The sequence below is a fragment of the Dromiciops gliroides genome, chromosome 2 (genome assembly GCF_019393635.1).
Source record: "Dromiciops gliroides isolate mDroGli1 chromosome 2, mDroGli1.pri, whole genome shotgun sequence".
Taxonomy (NCBI): Eukaryota; Metazoa; Chordata; class Mammalia; order Microbiotheria; family Microbiotheriidae; genus Dromiciops; species Dromiciops gliroides.
The window spans coordinates 33,993,494-34,009,850 of record NC_057862.1 but is presented as its reverse complement, the minus strand read 5'-3'; the positions used below and the strand labels follow the sequence as shown (position 1 = coordinate 34,009,850).

Genomic DNA, 16,357 nt, shown 5'->3' with positions numbered 1-16,357 from the left:
TATTTTATATACACATGTGTGTGTGCATAGTTTAATCGTACCCGTTTTCAATCAGGTAGAGTGACTGACTTGCACCCATTACAAAGGAAATACCAAGTAGCCCTCTGCCTCCAAGCCTAGCCCCCTCTATGCTAGACTCCTTCCTTTCCTCGGAAATGCTTTCCTGCTTCCAACAGCTCACTGAGAGACCTTTGGACCCAGTATTTTCCCTGGAGGACCTGGGGAAGATTGACCTCACTCCTCCTGGGGCTCGCTCTTGTTCTAGAGAGAGAGGGAAAGCAGAAGCCCTTCCCCAACCTTCCCAGAGGCAGCACGGCTGAGGACAAGGAGGGTCAGAGTTTAGATCCTACCTGTGTGATCTCAGTAAAGCATGTCCTCTTCCTGGCCTCAGTTTCCTCCTCTAAAATGAAGGGGTTTGAGGAGCTGATCTCTAAAGCCCTTTCTCTCTCTGAGTCCCCGGATCTCTTCCATCTCCAGTCACCATGATTCAGTGATGATGGCTGTGGTGGAAGCCCAGCTCCACAATGAATGGGGCAGAGCTCGGTGCTTGACCTGTCGAGGCGAGCTTATGTATGACTGAAGCTGGGGAGAAGGGGGGCTCTTTGTTTCTCTGCCTCTGCCCATTCACTCCTGTGGAAATCCACCTTCATCCATCCTTCCCCCCTTCAGTGCCCCTAGCTTGGGGAACGGAGCTTATATTTACTTTTGTTTACACATGGCCGGCAACAATGAAGTCTTGGAAAAGATGTATTTCCTCCTTCCCCTTCTTTGTGATGGTCCCCCTACCCTGCTTTTGCCCTGCGCGGAGCACCCTCCACTTCATCTCTGGGAAAGTTGTTAAGTCCTGGACATCCTGGTGGATCATACACAGGAGGGCCCGGGTTCAAATACTAGTTCTGACACTTGGGCAACTTGCTTGTCTGGGTTTTGGTTTCCTCCTACTCTGTAAAATGGCAGAGTTGGTCTAGATCCTAGTGTCCAGAAATGTATTTAAGTGTTCTTCAATAATCCCATTTCAGTGTAATTGATTTCCTTTGTAATCCCATGTATTTTATTTTATGCATTTAAAAACATTACTCTGAGAAGGGAGACACAGGCTTCCCTAGATTGCCAGAGGGGTCCATGACACCCCAAAACTTAAGAAACCCTGGCCTAGAAATCACCAAGGTCCCTTCTAACTTTAAATCTATAAATCTCCCCCTTTCTATACCCAGTTATTCCCTCTTACCACCTCCTAACCCCCTTGTCTCAGACACATCAAGGTCTCTTTTCTGCCCTTAAGGGATCCTGCTAAGATGTCTTAGGGTAAAGGCATACCAGATCTAGAATGCCCCTAGGAAAGGACCTCAGAGGCCATCCAGTCTAATCCTTTCAAATAATTTGCCCAAGGTCACAGCAGGGATGAATCAGAGGTAATATTTTAACCCAGGTCCTTGGAATCCAGAGCTGGGTGCCCTTTCCATTGTATCATGCTTGTTCTTAGAGGTTAGTGCTTTCAATGGGGGAGGAGTATCCCATTCCTAATGTTGACACCAATCACACCCTTCCCATGTCTTAGTTAGACAACCTTTATCAATAGCCACCCCCTATTCATTACATGGATCATAGAATTTAGCATGGAAAGGGACTTTGGGAATGATCTTCTATCCATTTTACAGAAAAAGAAATTGAGAAGTAGTTACCTCCCAAATCACACGTCACCTTTTCCACCAAAGTATATGGTAAAGGTAGAATTTGAACCCAGGTCTCCCAATTATAGATTCAAGGTTCTTTCCCCTATACCTTACTGCCTCTCTTGTGACTTTCACCACTGTCTATATATATATATATATATATATATATATATATATATATATATATATACAAAGTCTGGCTTTACATTCTACCATTCCCTAAATGCCACCTCTCATGAGAAGTCCTTTAAATCAGTCAATAACTAAAAATCCCAGATCAGCCAAAGAAGAGAAATATGACTTTACTACCAATACAAAGCCCAGGGAGAGCTATAACTAGGGTAGAGTCCATGGAGTTTTGCCCTAGGGTGGTAAACTCAGAGTGTGCTGTCAGCATCACACTAGTGGTCTCATCCCAGGAGCTCTTCCTCACCTGCAAACTCCCATGCCCTCTCCATCTCCCATGGCAGCCATAGCCTCATGTGAGGGGTGAACCTTAGAAGCCTAGTAGCATCTCCTGCTATACTTCCTCCAACTGATGGCTAAAGTCAGCCCCAAACCCCCATGAACAACCTTGATCCAGGGGCAGAAATTGCCAGGCCCCCTCCCTCTGAGCCCAGGTGAGAATCCCAGACGTCAGAGACCCCTGGCTGCACATCTTACCACATTCCTAAGCCAAAGGAAACCAGACGTTGAGCCAGACTCTTCCAAGCTCTGCATGAAAGAATGGATATTTGTACTTTATTACCATGCTGTCAGTCAGCCAGTCAATCAATATTCCCTATCCAATGAACTGTCCCTTCTAAAAATAAAAGTGAAGTGGGGGAAAGCAATGCAACTAACCAAACTAGCAACTAAGTTGGACAGCGGTGTCCAGCAGGCACACCCAGACACATACCTATCTTGGTAGAGAACAGAAGGAGAAATATTCTCATGTTCTCTCTGGTTTTTCATTTCTAAGACCCTGGAATGTTCCCAGAGCTTTGGGGTGGAGGGAGCCAGGGGTGGAGGGTGGGGTGCTTATACTAGTTCTTCCCTGTCTTTTCTCTGGGTACTCAGAATCCCCAACTTTGGCAAGGAATAAAACCATTCTCTCTCTGTCTCAGTCTCTGTCTCTCTTTGTGTCTCTCTCTATCTCTGTCTCTCTGTCTCTCTCTGTCTCTCTCTCTGTCTCTCCCTCTCTCTCCCTCTCTCCCTCTTTCTCTCTCACTTTCCTTTCCTTCCTCTCTTTCTCCCTCTGTAAAATGTATTATATAATATATATCCAATATTTATAGTTACATATCTTAACATATATAAATATGTTAACCTTAATTTGTGTTGGATAAGAGAGACAAGAGTTAAAAGGAGAATATGTGTGTGGGTGTGTGTATTCTCCCTCTCCCTCTCCCTCCCTCTTCCCCCTCTATATATACATACATAATACATATATATTTATACATACATGCATACGTATAGATACAGTCTCAAGTAATAGAAAACAAGAACAGTAAAACTCAGTGCAAAGTTTAGACCAATGAATTCCAAAGATATGAAACTCTCAGCTCTGAGCCCTTGGCACAGGATCTATAGACCAGACTCAGGAAGGGACATGTGAGATCATGTAATCTGCCAGCCTCATTTTGTAAATGAGGAAACTGAGGCTCAGAGAAATGGAATAACTCGCCCAACGTCACACAGGCAGGATATGACAGAGCAAGGATTCAAACCAAGGTCCTATCCCTCCCAACACTGCATCCATATGATCCTAAGATTCCAGGACCAATACCCCATCGTCTCACCCCTCTATTCGAACTTCATGCTCTACTTCCTCCCCTCCCTCATTCACTCCTTTCCCAAGGAAGGATCCAAAGGGATGCCTCAAAGGAATTCATTTTACTCCTCTCCCAGCTGGCCACTTACATTGTAGAACAATAAGGTTATTAAGGGCTCAGGATCTCAATCCCTCTTTCAAGGTCATTTTACAGATCAAAGAGTGTCCTAATCCTTTGCCCAAATCTTCCAGGGAGAAATGAACAACGCACAAAATCCAACTGAAGATACTCATAAATATACACCATCTGAACAACCCATTTCCCTCCTATTTGCCCATCCCCACCCTCAAGTGCCCAGAGAATGCCCTACAGCTATCCTCCAGTGGGAGAGAGTATGATGGGTAATAATCCTCTGGGTGAGAGTGGTGGATGATGAGAGAAGAGGAGAGGACTGGCTAGAGTTGGGGTGAGAATGAAATTTCAGACACATTCTCAACACTGGGCAGAGATAATAAAGAGATACTGCCCGGGAAAAACACTCTTGTGGCAGTGGAAGGCTGAGAAATGCCCTCAATTAGAAACCAATCTACAAAGGATTAAAAAAAGGCAAAGTGCCTATTAGAGACACTTGAGGTACTTGTCTGGGACAAGGGTTCTTGGTGTAGAATCCATGATTTTTTAAATATCTTGATAACTACGTTTCACTGTAATTGGATTTCTTTGTAATCATATGCACTTTATTTTAAGCATTATTCTGAGAAGGGGGCCATAGGCTTTATCAGAATGTCAGAGAGGTCCATGACACAAAAGAGATTAAGAACCTCTGCTCCAGGAGGAACTTGGAAGACCTAAATGGCAGCTGCAGAACAGTAGGTATCCAAATAGTAACCAAGCATCCCAATGCTACCATGATCTGAGCATCAGAATGGCTGAGTGGGAGGGGCAGGAGGGCAGCAGCTGCTACCACAAATCTTAGTGAGGGCACTAGTCTCCTTTCCACTGAGAATTCCTGTAGCTAGTAGAAGCTACAGGGGGAGCTCAAGTATCTGGGCCAGTATTTAGGCTAGCCCTTTTTTATGGCTGTAGAGCGGAGTGTGATGGCAAGGTGAACAAGAGATCCAGATAGAATCTTTGGATGGAAGAGCAGTATGGCTTGAGGGAGATTCATTATTTGGGTGGCTTTCTCTGAGTGTCTTGTGTCTACGTTATCATGTATTGTACATGGCCCTGGGAATGTCTTTTCTATTGGACTGTGCTGTAAACTATGGGAGATCTGAGAACAGAAGAAACCAAAGGGTAGATAGTCATGAGTCTGGACTCCAATGTTATTGATAGCTAAAATGCTTCACCCACATCCCCAACATCTTTCAGTGTTCTCTTGGGGGTGTATCTGTATTAGATGAGGCAGGATCCAACATCCAAACTGCATCGCAAAACTGTGTATTACAAAGGCTTCCTTTGTTCTTCCCTGAGACATCTTTAACCAGAGACAGCAGAGATTTAAGAGACACACCTCCAGAGGGGGCATTTGGCTCTGGGTGGGGTTAGTGACTGGCCTTTTAAAGGACCATGAGAATTTCTTCCTACAAGGATTGCTCCATTCAGACTTCTGATAGGAACCTCAAATCTCCTCGACCCCACTCACTCCTCATACACTTCCTCAGGCTTAGGTACTCTGAGGTCCTGGTAGGATTCACATAGGAAAAGGAAGGACTTGATGATCAGAGAGCAGAGACTATAGTCCAAATCCTAATGCAGTTAGAACTGGCCACATGGCCTCGAAGACTGTATCACCTACACAGACCCAGCACCCACTATCCCCATGAACATGAGGCAGGTACATGAGTTTGCCTCTCCCTGGTCCTACCTGGGTCAGACGGTGTCAGGATGCAAAGGGACTGGTGCCCGGAGGCAGGGAGAATGGTGTCCTGTCCACTGTGGTCCCACCATGCACTGCAGAGAGAAGAGAACTCAGGTCAACAAGGGGTGGTGATGCTGGGACTATCTTAGGCAAGGCTTTGGGAGGAAGAAGGGAGGGAGGGAGGCTACCAGAGGCCATCACAGATCACCCTGTCCCAAGAATAAAAGGCAAAGCTTCCCACCCACCATGAGCTTCTGTTCTGACATGTGTTTCCAACTGCAAGGCTGTGAATCACTGAGGCAGCCACACTCTCACACCCTCTCCCCCTAAGACTAAGACTGTGAGATGGCAGGCCTGGGCCACACAGTCAGAGCTGGAGGGTACCTCCTGACCATCCTATCCAATAGCATTTGTATGAAGACCCCCAAGAAGGAGAAACACAAGGCCTCCCAGTGCAGCCCACACCACTTCGGGGAAACTGGTTATTAGGAATTTTATAAAGAAAGCCCAAGTAGCTGCAATTTCTGCCCTATGGGATCAAGCAAGACCAGTCCAAACCCTCTTCCCCATGACAGGACCTCAACTCCTGGCCCCACCAAGTCTTCCCCAGGCCAAACATCTTTAGTTCTGTCAACAGATCCCTGCATGACAATGATTCAAGGACCTTCACCAGCCTGGTTCCCTTCTCTGGACACTCACCAGGTTATCAATGTTCTTTCTAAAATGTGGATCAAGCACGAGACTCCAGATATTGTCTGACCGTGCCGTGGAGCCATCCTCTCCCTAACCCTAAATGTGGTTTCTCCAGTCAGCCTGAAATTAGCAGTCCAGTGGTCTACAAAGGGCACAAGGACAATCTTGTCCAGAGAGGAAGGTGACCACAATGGTGAAGAGTCTTGATACCACATCGTAATAGTAAATCCTATTTCTCTATAACTGAAGGGTTTTCAAAGCACATTCCCCAAAGCAACTCTGTCTGGTAAAAAGGAAAAGTACTAACCCTATATTACAAAGGAGAAAAGGGAGGCTCAGAGTGACTTTCCCAAGGTCAAACAACTGAATGAAAGAACCAAGACCAAGATCCAAAAGCCTTCAGCTCCAAATTCCAGGCACTTTTGAGTGTCCTTTACTGCTTAAGTGAAGAAGCTGGATGAGTTCAGTGCAGAGAAGAGAGATATTAAGGGGAACATGGACATAGCCTTCAAACACCTCAATACCTATCATGTGGGAGAGGTATTAGAATGAAGATAAGGGGGGGAGGGCCTACTGGGCAGCTGGGTGAGCTAGTGGATAAAGTGCTGGATCTGGAGTAAGAGAGACCTAAATTCAAATCCTGTCTCAGACATTCACTAACTACCTGACCCTGGGCATGTCACTTAACCTCTCTTGGAATCAGTTTACTCATCTGTAAGATGGGGATAATAATAGCAACAACTTCTCATGGTTGTTCTTAGGACCAAATGAGATTGAATTTGTAAAGCATCATATAATAATAACCATAGCTAGCTTTCATATAGAGTTTTAAGGTCTGTAAAGTGCTTTACCAACATCATCTCATCCTCATAACAACTCTGGGAGGTAGGTGCTTTATCCCCATTTTATAGATGAGGATAAAAGTGACTTACCCAGGGTCACACAGCCAGATGTTGTCTGAGATAGGATTTGAATTGAGATCTTCCCTATTCCAAGTCCAACACTTTATTGGTGGTGCTACCGAGGTGACCTTATAGAAATGCTAGCCATCGTAATTATAGTGTTGAACACTAACAAAGATTGCAGACTTAGAGCTGACAGGAGCCAGAGAGGTCATGGGGTCTAATCCTTTTATTTTGCAGAGTAGGAAAGAGGTCCAAGGAAAGGAGTGACCTTGCCCAAGGTCGTAAGTGACAGAACCAGGACAGGAAACTGAGTCCCCTGACTCAATATGCAGCCTTGTTTCTCCTGCACTCTGCTCCACTCAGATCACAAGCTGGGGTTTGGGGATCAATCTAGGCTGAGGAAGGAATGGAGGCTAAAGTCTTGGAGCCAAGGGCAGAGGCTCCTCAGAGGAGGGGTTGGTGACTACATGAGTCTGCTAGACCTAAGGCTGAGCATGGCAGCACCCCAGCATCCAGTTTGGGACAGGGTGTGGGCAAGGAAGGCCAGGCTGAATGGGAGGTCTGTGGGCAGCCCAAATGTAGATGGCAGCTCAATGGAAGGGCCATGCTAGCCCAGGAAGCCAGACCTGACTCTGGCCAGATCAGCAATAGTGTCACCTACTCTTCCCAGTTTCTACCATCCAATGGTTCAAGTTTGCTTAACTTCATCTGCTTTGCCTTAAGTAAATCCCTTCTGAAAACCTCTTCTGATGTCTTTGGGTGAAGAGAAGGAAGGAGGGATTCAGGTCACATACATGTGAGAGATACAGGAAGGGTTGCTTCCTGCTCATTTTGGACAGGGTGGGTTCAGGGAGAAGGGACTCTAGTCAGCCATATGATGGTCCGGCTCCCTCATTTTACATTCCCTGATGCCCAGAAAAGTTAAGTGACTTGCCCAAAGTCATATAGCTAGTACATAAAAGAGTCAAGATTTGGGCCCAGACCCTCTGATTCCAAATCTAACATCTCTCCTGTGGCATATACACAGTAAACAGCAGCTCTGGGATTTGAACTCGGGTACTGCAGTAGCAGTAGAAGAATTCCTATCTCAAAACACAGGCAAACCATCACCATCTGTTGGCTTGTCTTATTTCCTGACATTAATAAGCCCCTAGCTACCCTATGACCCTGGACCCACTGGTGTCCCTCAGCTGCCACTCCCTGCCAGACTGAGACTCTTCAGACAAGAGGATGACTAAGTTATTTTTTTTTCGGAGCAATGAGGGTTAAGTGACCTGCCCAGGGTCACACAGCTAGTAAGTGTCCAGTGTCTGAGGTCAGATTTGAACTCAGGTCCTCCGGAATCCAGGGTCTGTGCTTTAATCCACTGCACCACCTAGATGCCCCCTACCAGAGGGAATCTTAGTGATGAATTTGGGATTAGAAAGCCCGAGTTCAAATCTCACTGATGTAATTTACTACACATTCAAGCTTGAAGAAGTCCTTAATGATCTTGGGATTTCAGTTTCTTCATCTATCAAATGGAGGGGTTAAGTTATCTCCAAAGTTTCTTCCAATTCTAAATCCCACAATTCTACAATTCAACCTTTCTATTGGAGAGAGTCAAATGGGCATGAATCCTGTCTCTCTCAGTTGTTATTTGTCATTTATCCTTTCTGGATCTCATTTCCTTCCTGTAACATGAGGTGGTGGGACTAGATGAACTAGAGGTGATGTGCTACAGATCTGACACTTGAATATGAGGACCTGGGTTCAAATCTTACCTTTGATACTGCATGTCTAACATTGGGACAATCACTTTACATCCCTGAACCTCAGTTTCCTTTTCTATAAAATGAAGGGGTTAGGGGGCAGCTAGGTGGCGCAGTGGAGAGAGCACCGGCCCTGGATTCAGAAGGACCTGAGTTCAAATCTGGCTTCAGACATTTAACACTTACTAGCTATGTGACCCTGGGCAAGTCACTTAACCCCAATTGCCTCACAAAAAAAAAAGATACAAAATAAAATGAAGGTATTAGATTAGATGGGCTCTGTGGTCCCTTCCAGTTGGTGCAGTAGATATAGCACCGGGCTTGGAGTCAGAAAGATCTGAGTTCAAATCTACCCTCAGAAACTTCGTAGCTGTGTGACTCTGGTCAAGTCACTTCTCAGTTTCCTCATCTGTAAAATAGGAATAATAAGCACTTACCTCCAAGGGTTGTTGTGAAGATCAAATGAGATGAGATAATAACTGTAAAACACTTAGCACAGTGTCTGGCATATAGTAAGCACCATATAAGTGTTAGCTATCAACACCCTCCTCTTCCTCCTTTTCATTATTATTGTTGGTGTTGTTGTTGTTGATGATGATGGTGATTCTGAAATCCCTTCCTGCTCTAAATCTATGCTTGTGTGATCCTGGATGAAGAAACTGAGCCCCGCCCCCCAAGAGGTGACAAAACTTACTGAAAACCACACATTGAATTATTGAGAAAGCTGGGACGATGGCCAAGCCTCCCGACTCACATCCCAGTTCTTTTTCCTTCATACTGTGCTACAGCTGATTAAAAATAAGCCGTCAAGTACAAGGGACGAGAGATACACGGTAGCTATAAACCAAAAGACAGCTTTGTGGGAACCTCTGGGTGAGACAGCGGGTGCCAATCCAAATTCTCCGTCATGGGCAGATGGTACATCTAGGCACTAGCACGGTACAGACAGACGCTTCAATCACAGGTGATAAACTCTCAACTCCTGTGGTGCTAAATTGGGCTTTGGGGGAGGCACCTGTGTGCCCCCTGTCTGTGGTGCATGTGATCAGGATGGCAGTGTAGTAAGAGGCAGGAGGAGCACAGGGTCTGCACCTCTGGAACCTTCTGAACTAGCTTTAACAGGGCTAACTAGCTGGGCTTCCTGTCCTCTTCATGAGATTGAATTTGGGGAGGGAGAAGCAAAGAGCCTTGAGGTCAACCACTCCAACAGAGAGTTGCTTCAGTTTTTTGATCATCTGAGATCATTGGAGAAAGGCACAGCATAAAAAGACATGATAAAAACTAGCTGATTCTCTCTGAGTCTCTGAGACTGTGAGCTCCCCAAGAGCCCCTTTCTTTGTATCCTCCAATGCTTAGCATCATGCTTGCACATAGTAGGTGCTTAATAAATTGCAGTGAACTGACTAGTTGACTGAGATTCTACGTTCCCAGAGAGTAAGTACTAGTTTGCCTTGCTTTGTATCCCTGGAGAGTAACATAGTGCCTGGCACATAGTAAGTGCTTAATAAATGCCTACCAGCTGACTGAGATTCAGTTTCTCACATCATAAAATACTGGTACTACCTTCTTCCCAGGGCTGTAGTGCTCACAAACCTTAAAGGACCAGTGTGCCAAGATCCCAATCATGGAGCTGTAAAATTTGCAAACACTGCTCCTTATAACAATCACGGCAGGGAGTTGACACATGTGTTAGTACCCCATTTTTTTGTATAAGGAGACTGAGGCTGAGATGGGAAGTGACCTTCTCAAGATCAGTAAGTGCTAAACCTGCATCTTTTTTTTGTTTTCTTTGTTTTTGTTTTTTGGCGTGGCAATGAGGGCTAAGTGACTTGCCCAGGGTCACACAGCTAGTAAGTGTCAAGTGTCTGAGGCCGGATTTGAACTCAGGTACTCCTGAATCCAGGGCCAGTGCTTTATCCACTGTGTCACTTAGCTGCCTCTAAACCTGCATCTTCTGCTGGATGTTCTGTGGAACTTCCCTAAGCCCAGTGCTTGTTATGTCATGCCATAATGTCTTTCCAGAACTTTTGTTCTCTGAGCCTGAAAGGAAAAAGACCAGAGCACAGAGTGATGGGAAAGGAAGGGAAAACTTGAACGAGAGAAGGGGTGAAGAGAGGTAGGAGAAGGAGATATAAGAAGAAAGGAGAGATAAGGGAGAGAATGATGGGTGGGGAGGGAGGGAGAGGAGGAAAGGCATCCTGAGAAGATGAGGGAGAGGGTGAGAGGCTGGGGGAGGTAAAAAGGAGGGAGAATTGGGGGAAAGTAGAGGGAGAAAGAATGAGAGAGAGAAGTAAGAAAGAATGAGGGGAAAAGACAGAATAAAGAGAGAAAAAAGGAGGAGGGAGGGAGAATTAGGAAATGGGGAACAGGAGGGAGAGTGAAGGAAGGAGGAAAGGAAGGAGGGAGAGGATAGAAGTGAGAGTCAAGGGGAGGAAGAAACTGGGCAGAGAGGGGGGAAAGGAAGAGGAAGGGTGGAGGAGATAGTGGTGGAGGAAGGAAACTCAGAAGAGGGACAAAAATGGGGGGGATTGAGAAGAGGGAATGAGAAGTAGAAATGGGAGTCGTCACCAGTGACCATTCAATGAGAAAAGCTAAATGCCCATGTTCTTCAGTACCGAGCACAGGGCAACTCCCTGGGGATAATTACTGTGGTTACACCTGTATTGTTGCCTCCACCTGATCCCCAATGGGGAAAGACCACTGAGTCAGATTAATGGGCCAAGCCCTGCCCAGCTTGGCCAAGAGGGCGGAGGTGCCTGCCTACAGGGGTCCCCCGCTCTTCAGACCAACCACCCACTCGGCTAAGTCCTACTCACTCCATTGCTTGGGCCTCACCCCAATTAGAGCACTGAGTTTAATTGCCTGAGGTTGGCTGCCCAGCCAGGCTCAGATAACCTCAGCTACTTATTGAAAAGCTCCAAGCTCTGTCTACCTGCTTGAATTTAATTTCAGCTCCAATCCAGGTGAGGTAAAGGAAGTTCAGCATAGAGCAGTGGAGTAGGTTGGAGTCATAGGGCTTTTCCTGGCTACTTATTACTTATATAGCCATGGAAGAGTTCATTTTTTCCTGAACCTCAGTTTCCCCATCTGTAAAATGCAGAGATTGGACTGGATCCAGGGTCTTTATTTTGGGGTCTGTGAGCTTGTTATTTTTTTTTTAATTCTGACAACTGTATTTCAATATAATTGTCTTCCTTCATAATCTTATGTATTTTGTTTTATGCATTGAAAAGCATGATTTTGAGAAGGGCTCCCTACTCCTTCCCAGACTGTCAAGAAGTGAAGAAGCCTTGGACTAGATGGTCCCCAAGGTTCTTCCGTACTTGGAACCATAATGGAGATCAATCAGTCAATCAATTCAACAAGAGTTTATTAAGAACCTACTATGTGCCAAGCACTGGAGATACAAAGACAAAAGCAGACACAGGAAAAAAGCTTGTAGTACTAGGCTATGGGTACAGGATGGTGTGGCACTGGACCAGACATCAAAAGGCATAAACTCTGCCAATTACTAGCAGCTGTGTGACTCTGGGCAAGTCACTTCCTTCTCTGGGCCTCAGTTTCCCTATATGAGAAGAAAGGAAGTGGCCTGGGATGATTTCTACAGTCCCTTCCTACTCTCCAGCATGTAAACAGTAGTAGAGAAAGCAAGAACCAAGGAGACAGGAGAATAATATAACCAGTAGTGATTAGGGCAGACTTTGTGGAGGAAGCAGCCTGTGACCTGTGCCTTGAAAACTTAGAGGATTCCATTTCAGAAGAGGCATGAAGAAGACATTTCAGGCCAGAGGAGATGATGCATGCAAAAGCAAAAAGAGAAGATGAGTGTTGGGTATGTGAACAAGGCAGGTTAGATTGGAAGGACTGACCCCCAGGCTGTAGAGGGTCTTGAACATTAAGTCAGGGATTCTATAGATATAGTTTGATCCTATAGATAATAGGCATTCACTGGAGGTTTCTGGGCAAGAAAGAGGGATGATGAAACCAATGTTTTCAGATAATTTTTCTGGTATTGAATGGGATGATGAGAACAAACAAGAGGATGATGGTGGTGGGGAGGGCTGGTTATGAAGATGAGACTACAATCCAAGCAAGACATCCTAGATCATACGTTTAGAGCTTATAGGAACCTTGGGATTATCCATCTCAACCTTCTCTTTTTTTTTTAACAAATGAGAAACTGAGGCCCAGAGCGGTTAAGTGGTTGCCCAAAATGGCATAAGTAGTACAATGTATCAGAGACAGGATTGGAACACAGCTCCTCTGGATCCAAGCCCAGCTGCAGATCATTAGGGAAGGGTGAGGGAAAGGAATCAGAATTTATATAGTGCCTACTATGTGCCAGACACTGCTAAGAACTTTTTTTAAAAATGTGACCTCATTTGATCCTCACAACAGCCCTGGGAGGTAGGTGCTATTATCATTTTTGTTGCTATTATCATTATTTATTATTCCTCATTTTAAAGTTGAGGAAACTGAGGCAAACAGGTTAGTGGAGGAGACTGTGGCAAACAACTAGAAAGTCTCTGAGGTTGGATTTGACCTCAGGACTTCCTGACTCCTGGCCTAGAATTCTAAACACTGTGCTACCAGCTGCCTTTTATGGGGATGGATTCCTGTGGTAAAAGGCATCATGGGGTAGTGCATGGGGTGGAACAATGACTATGAGTCAAGAGACGTGGGTTCGAATACTAGTGCTACCATTTCTTGGGCTGACCTTGGGAAACTCCCCCTCCTCCCCAGCTTTCTCATTTGTCAACTGGGGGATTAGCTTCAATAAGGGGTTCTTGGGGAATGTGAACTTATTTATTTCCCCCAGTTTTAATAAGTGCATTTCAATGTAACAGGTTTCCTTTGTAATCCTATGTGTTTTCTTGTATGCATTTAAAACCACTGTGCTGAGAAGGGGCCCGTAGGCTTCAGCAGCTTCTAAGGAACCTCTATGACACAGAAAGTTAAGAACCCCTGGCTTAAATGATCCCTAATTCCTCTTCTAACTCTACATCTTCCAACAGCTAAGACTATCTATGTTCAGTCCAAGGCACATTTGGTCCTTCAGCCTCATGCCTAGTACTTGGAGTAGGCAGTGGGATAGAAGTTGGGAAGTGGCGCTGAACCCACAACCTGCACATTTCTGGAACCCACTGCAGCCTGGATCATTCACCTGACCCACCCTACTTTCCTCAGGGTCAGAGTCAGGCAGGGACATCTTGGCCACATGCTGAAATCTTAACTGTTAAAGGTTCCTAGAATTGGGTTCCAGATTCTGAGGAGCCTTAGCCAGATGGAGCCACGATCCCTTGGAGACAGGCTTCAGATGGTGTGTGCCTGCGGTGGGGGGAGAGAAGGAGTGTGGAGGAGATGCAGCTATCCTGGTATAGTACAGGGTTTTCCTCTGTGCCACACTGTTCCCTCCCTCTGCCTCCCCTGTGGCCTCTAAAAATAAAGTCACTCATTTTAGCTCTCTGCTCCAGAGAAGATTCTTACCAAAACAGACATGCCAGGCTGCGTGTGTGGGGAGAAAAGCCCAGGTCGGGGAGCCAGAAGGCCTGGCCTTAAATATCAGCTCTACAAGGAACACCCTTCTATGAGCCTCAGTTTCCCCATCTGTCTGGAGGTGGGAGGAAACATTAGACTGATCCCTCAAGTTCCTTCTAGCTGTGACATTTCACATTCTATGTTCTAAGGTTCTTCATAGCTGGGACTTTCAGATTTCTCAGGTTCCTCCAGCTCTGACCTTCTCTGTTCTAAGGTTCCTTCAGGATGTAACATTCCATGTTCTATCTCCCAATTCAAACATTCTTTTCCGTGTTTGAATATTCCTTCTAGCTCTAATATTCTAAGGTTCCCTCCAGATCTGACAATCTCTGTTCTAAGGTCTCCTTCAGTTTTCAAATTCTACATTTTAGTACAGCCAAACAGTCTAAGCCACTCAATTAAGGCTCCCGTCTCTTCAGGGGCATGGGTTCTTAACCTGCCACTACCAATTAGAACTTTGAGATAGCTATGTGGCCCAGTCCAAAGAACACTGCGCCCAGAGTCAGAAGACCTGAATTCAAATCCAGCCTCAGACACTTCCTAGCTATGTGACCCTGGGCAAGTCACTAAACTGTTTACCTCAATTTCTCCAACTGTAAATTGGGGATGATAGCACCTACCTTGCAGGGCTGTCATGAGGATTTAATGATATAATACTTGTAAAAGAGCTTAGCCCAGTGCCTGGCCCATAGTAGGTGCTATATAAATGTCTAGTCCCTCCCAGCTCCCCTACATTCTAGGATGCCTGCCTGCCCTGGGTTTCTGTTATGAAGTCTCTTTCCATTCTAACAGAGTCCTTCTCTGTTCCACGGTCCCTTCAGGGCCCTGATGTTTCAGCGTTCTAATGTCCTCTCTCTTCTATTGTTCTAGCTTGCATGGTCTAAGGTCCCTTCCCGCTCTGATATTCTACATTCCATGTTCTAAGGCTCCTCCAAGCTCTGATGTTCCATGATTCTAAAGGATGAGGGATCATGGGATGGGGAGAGGGACAGACATGAGAAGGGGCTCATGGGATAGATTTTAAGACAGAGGGAAGCACACGTTTTCACTCCTCACTGAGGAATGTTCCTGGAGAAAGCCTGAAGGTGTGAACAGCAATGCTTGGTGCTATTTGCCCAACACACAAGTGGTAGCCGTGACTTCCAGTGTGGAGGATGAGGGCGGCAGAGAGTATGCGCCGAGGTCTGTCCTGAAGATTGAAGACACACGTGCTCACACGCGCACACACAAATGTGCGCATATACACAAATGTGCGCATGCACACATTGCCCATGACATAGGCAGATGCTTGTTGTTGTTTTTTAATTGGGAGTGGTGAGAGAACGGGCAACCTAGGGAATGACAGCATCAGAGAGGAGAGAAGGGAAGAAAATAGGCAGCAAGGGAGGGCAGAGCAAAATTGAGGAGGCAGGTGAGAAAAGGAGGAGAGGATGAGGATGAAGGGAAAGAAAGGACAGGAGAAGTTGGGGAGGGCTCCAAGAGGAAGGTAGGGGCTACTATTCCCTCCTAGCATTCATTAGGCTCCTACTATGTGCAGACCCCAGGATGTATATGCACACACATGTATATGTGAATACCAAGTTTAAATAAGTTATCTCTCTTGCATCTGTCCCCTTCTCTCCCCTCAGAAGGCCACCGCCCTAGTTCAATCCCTCATCATCCCTAGCCTGAACTACAACAATAACGAGTCTCCCAACCCCAAGCCTCCAATCCATCCTCCACAGAACTGACAAAGTGATTTTCCTAAAGCACAAGTGTATCCATGCTACTCTCCTGCTCAAAAAACTTCAATAGCTCCCTAGTACCTTTAGGATAAAAAGTAACCCCCAGCCTTCCTTTCCAGTCTTTCTACATCTTCCCCTTCATGTACTCTATACTCCAGCCAAACTGGCCTTCCTGTTCCCCATACACATGGAATCTCCCTCACAATCTGTCCCCAATCCTGGAACACTCTTCCTTCTTTCCTTGGCCTCCTGAAACCCCAGGCTTCCTTCCAGGTTTATCTCCAGTAACAGTTACTCCTAAAGTATTAGCCCTTCCCTCTCTACAATTGCATTTTGTTTGATCTGCATAGTTTTTTGGTCCTTGCTTTCTAGGTGCTTAGCATAGTACCTGGTACATTTTTATTCACAAAAATGCTTGTTGAGTGAAACTGAGTTGAATTAAAATGATCCCTACCCTC

The 16,357-nt window shown here is 45.7% G+C and overlaps 1 protein-coding gene across 4 annotated transcripts in view; it reads right to left on the bottom strand.

Moving 5' to 3' along the window:
• The window catches only part of LINGO1 (leucine rich repeat and Ig domain containing 1), a 497,222-nt gene that overhangs the window by 152,443 nt on the left and 328,422 nt on the right, over positions 1-16,357 (bottom strand). For all 4 annotated transcript variants that reach the window (XM_043985051.1, XM_043985052.1, XM_043985049.1 and 1 more), the window contains one exon: positions 5,295-5,380. The gene's annotated coding sequence lies outside the window, so the exon portion shown is untranslated. The remainder of the gene's footprint in view (positions 1-5,294; positions 5,381-16,357) is intronic.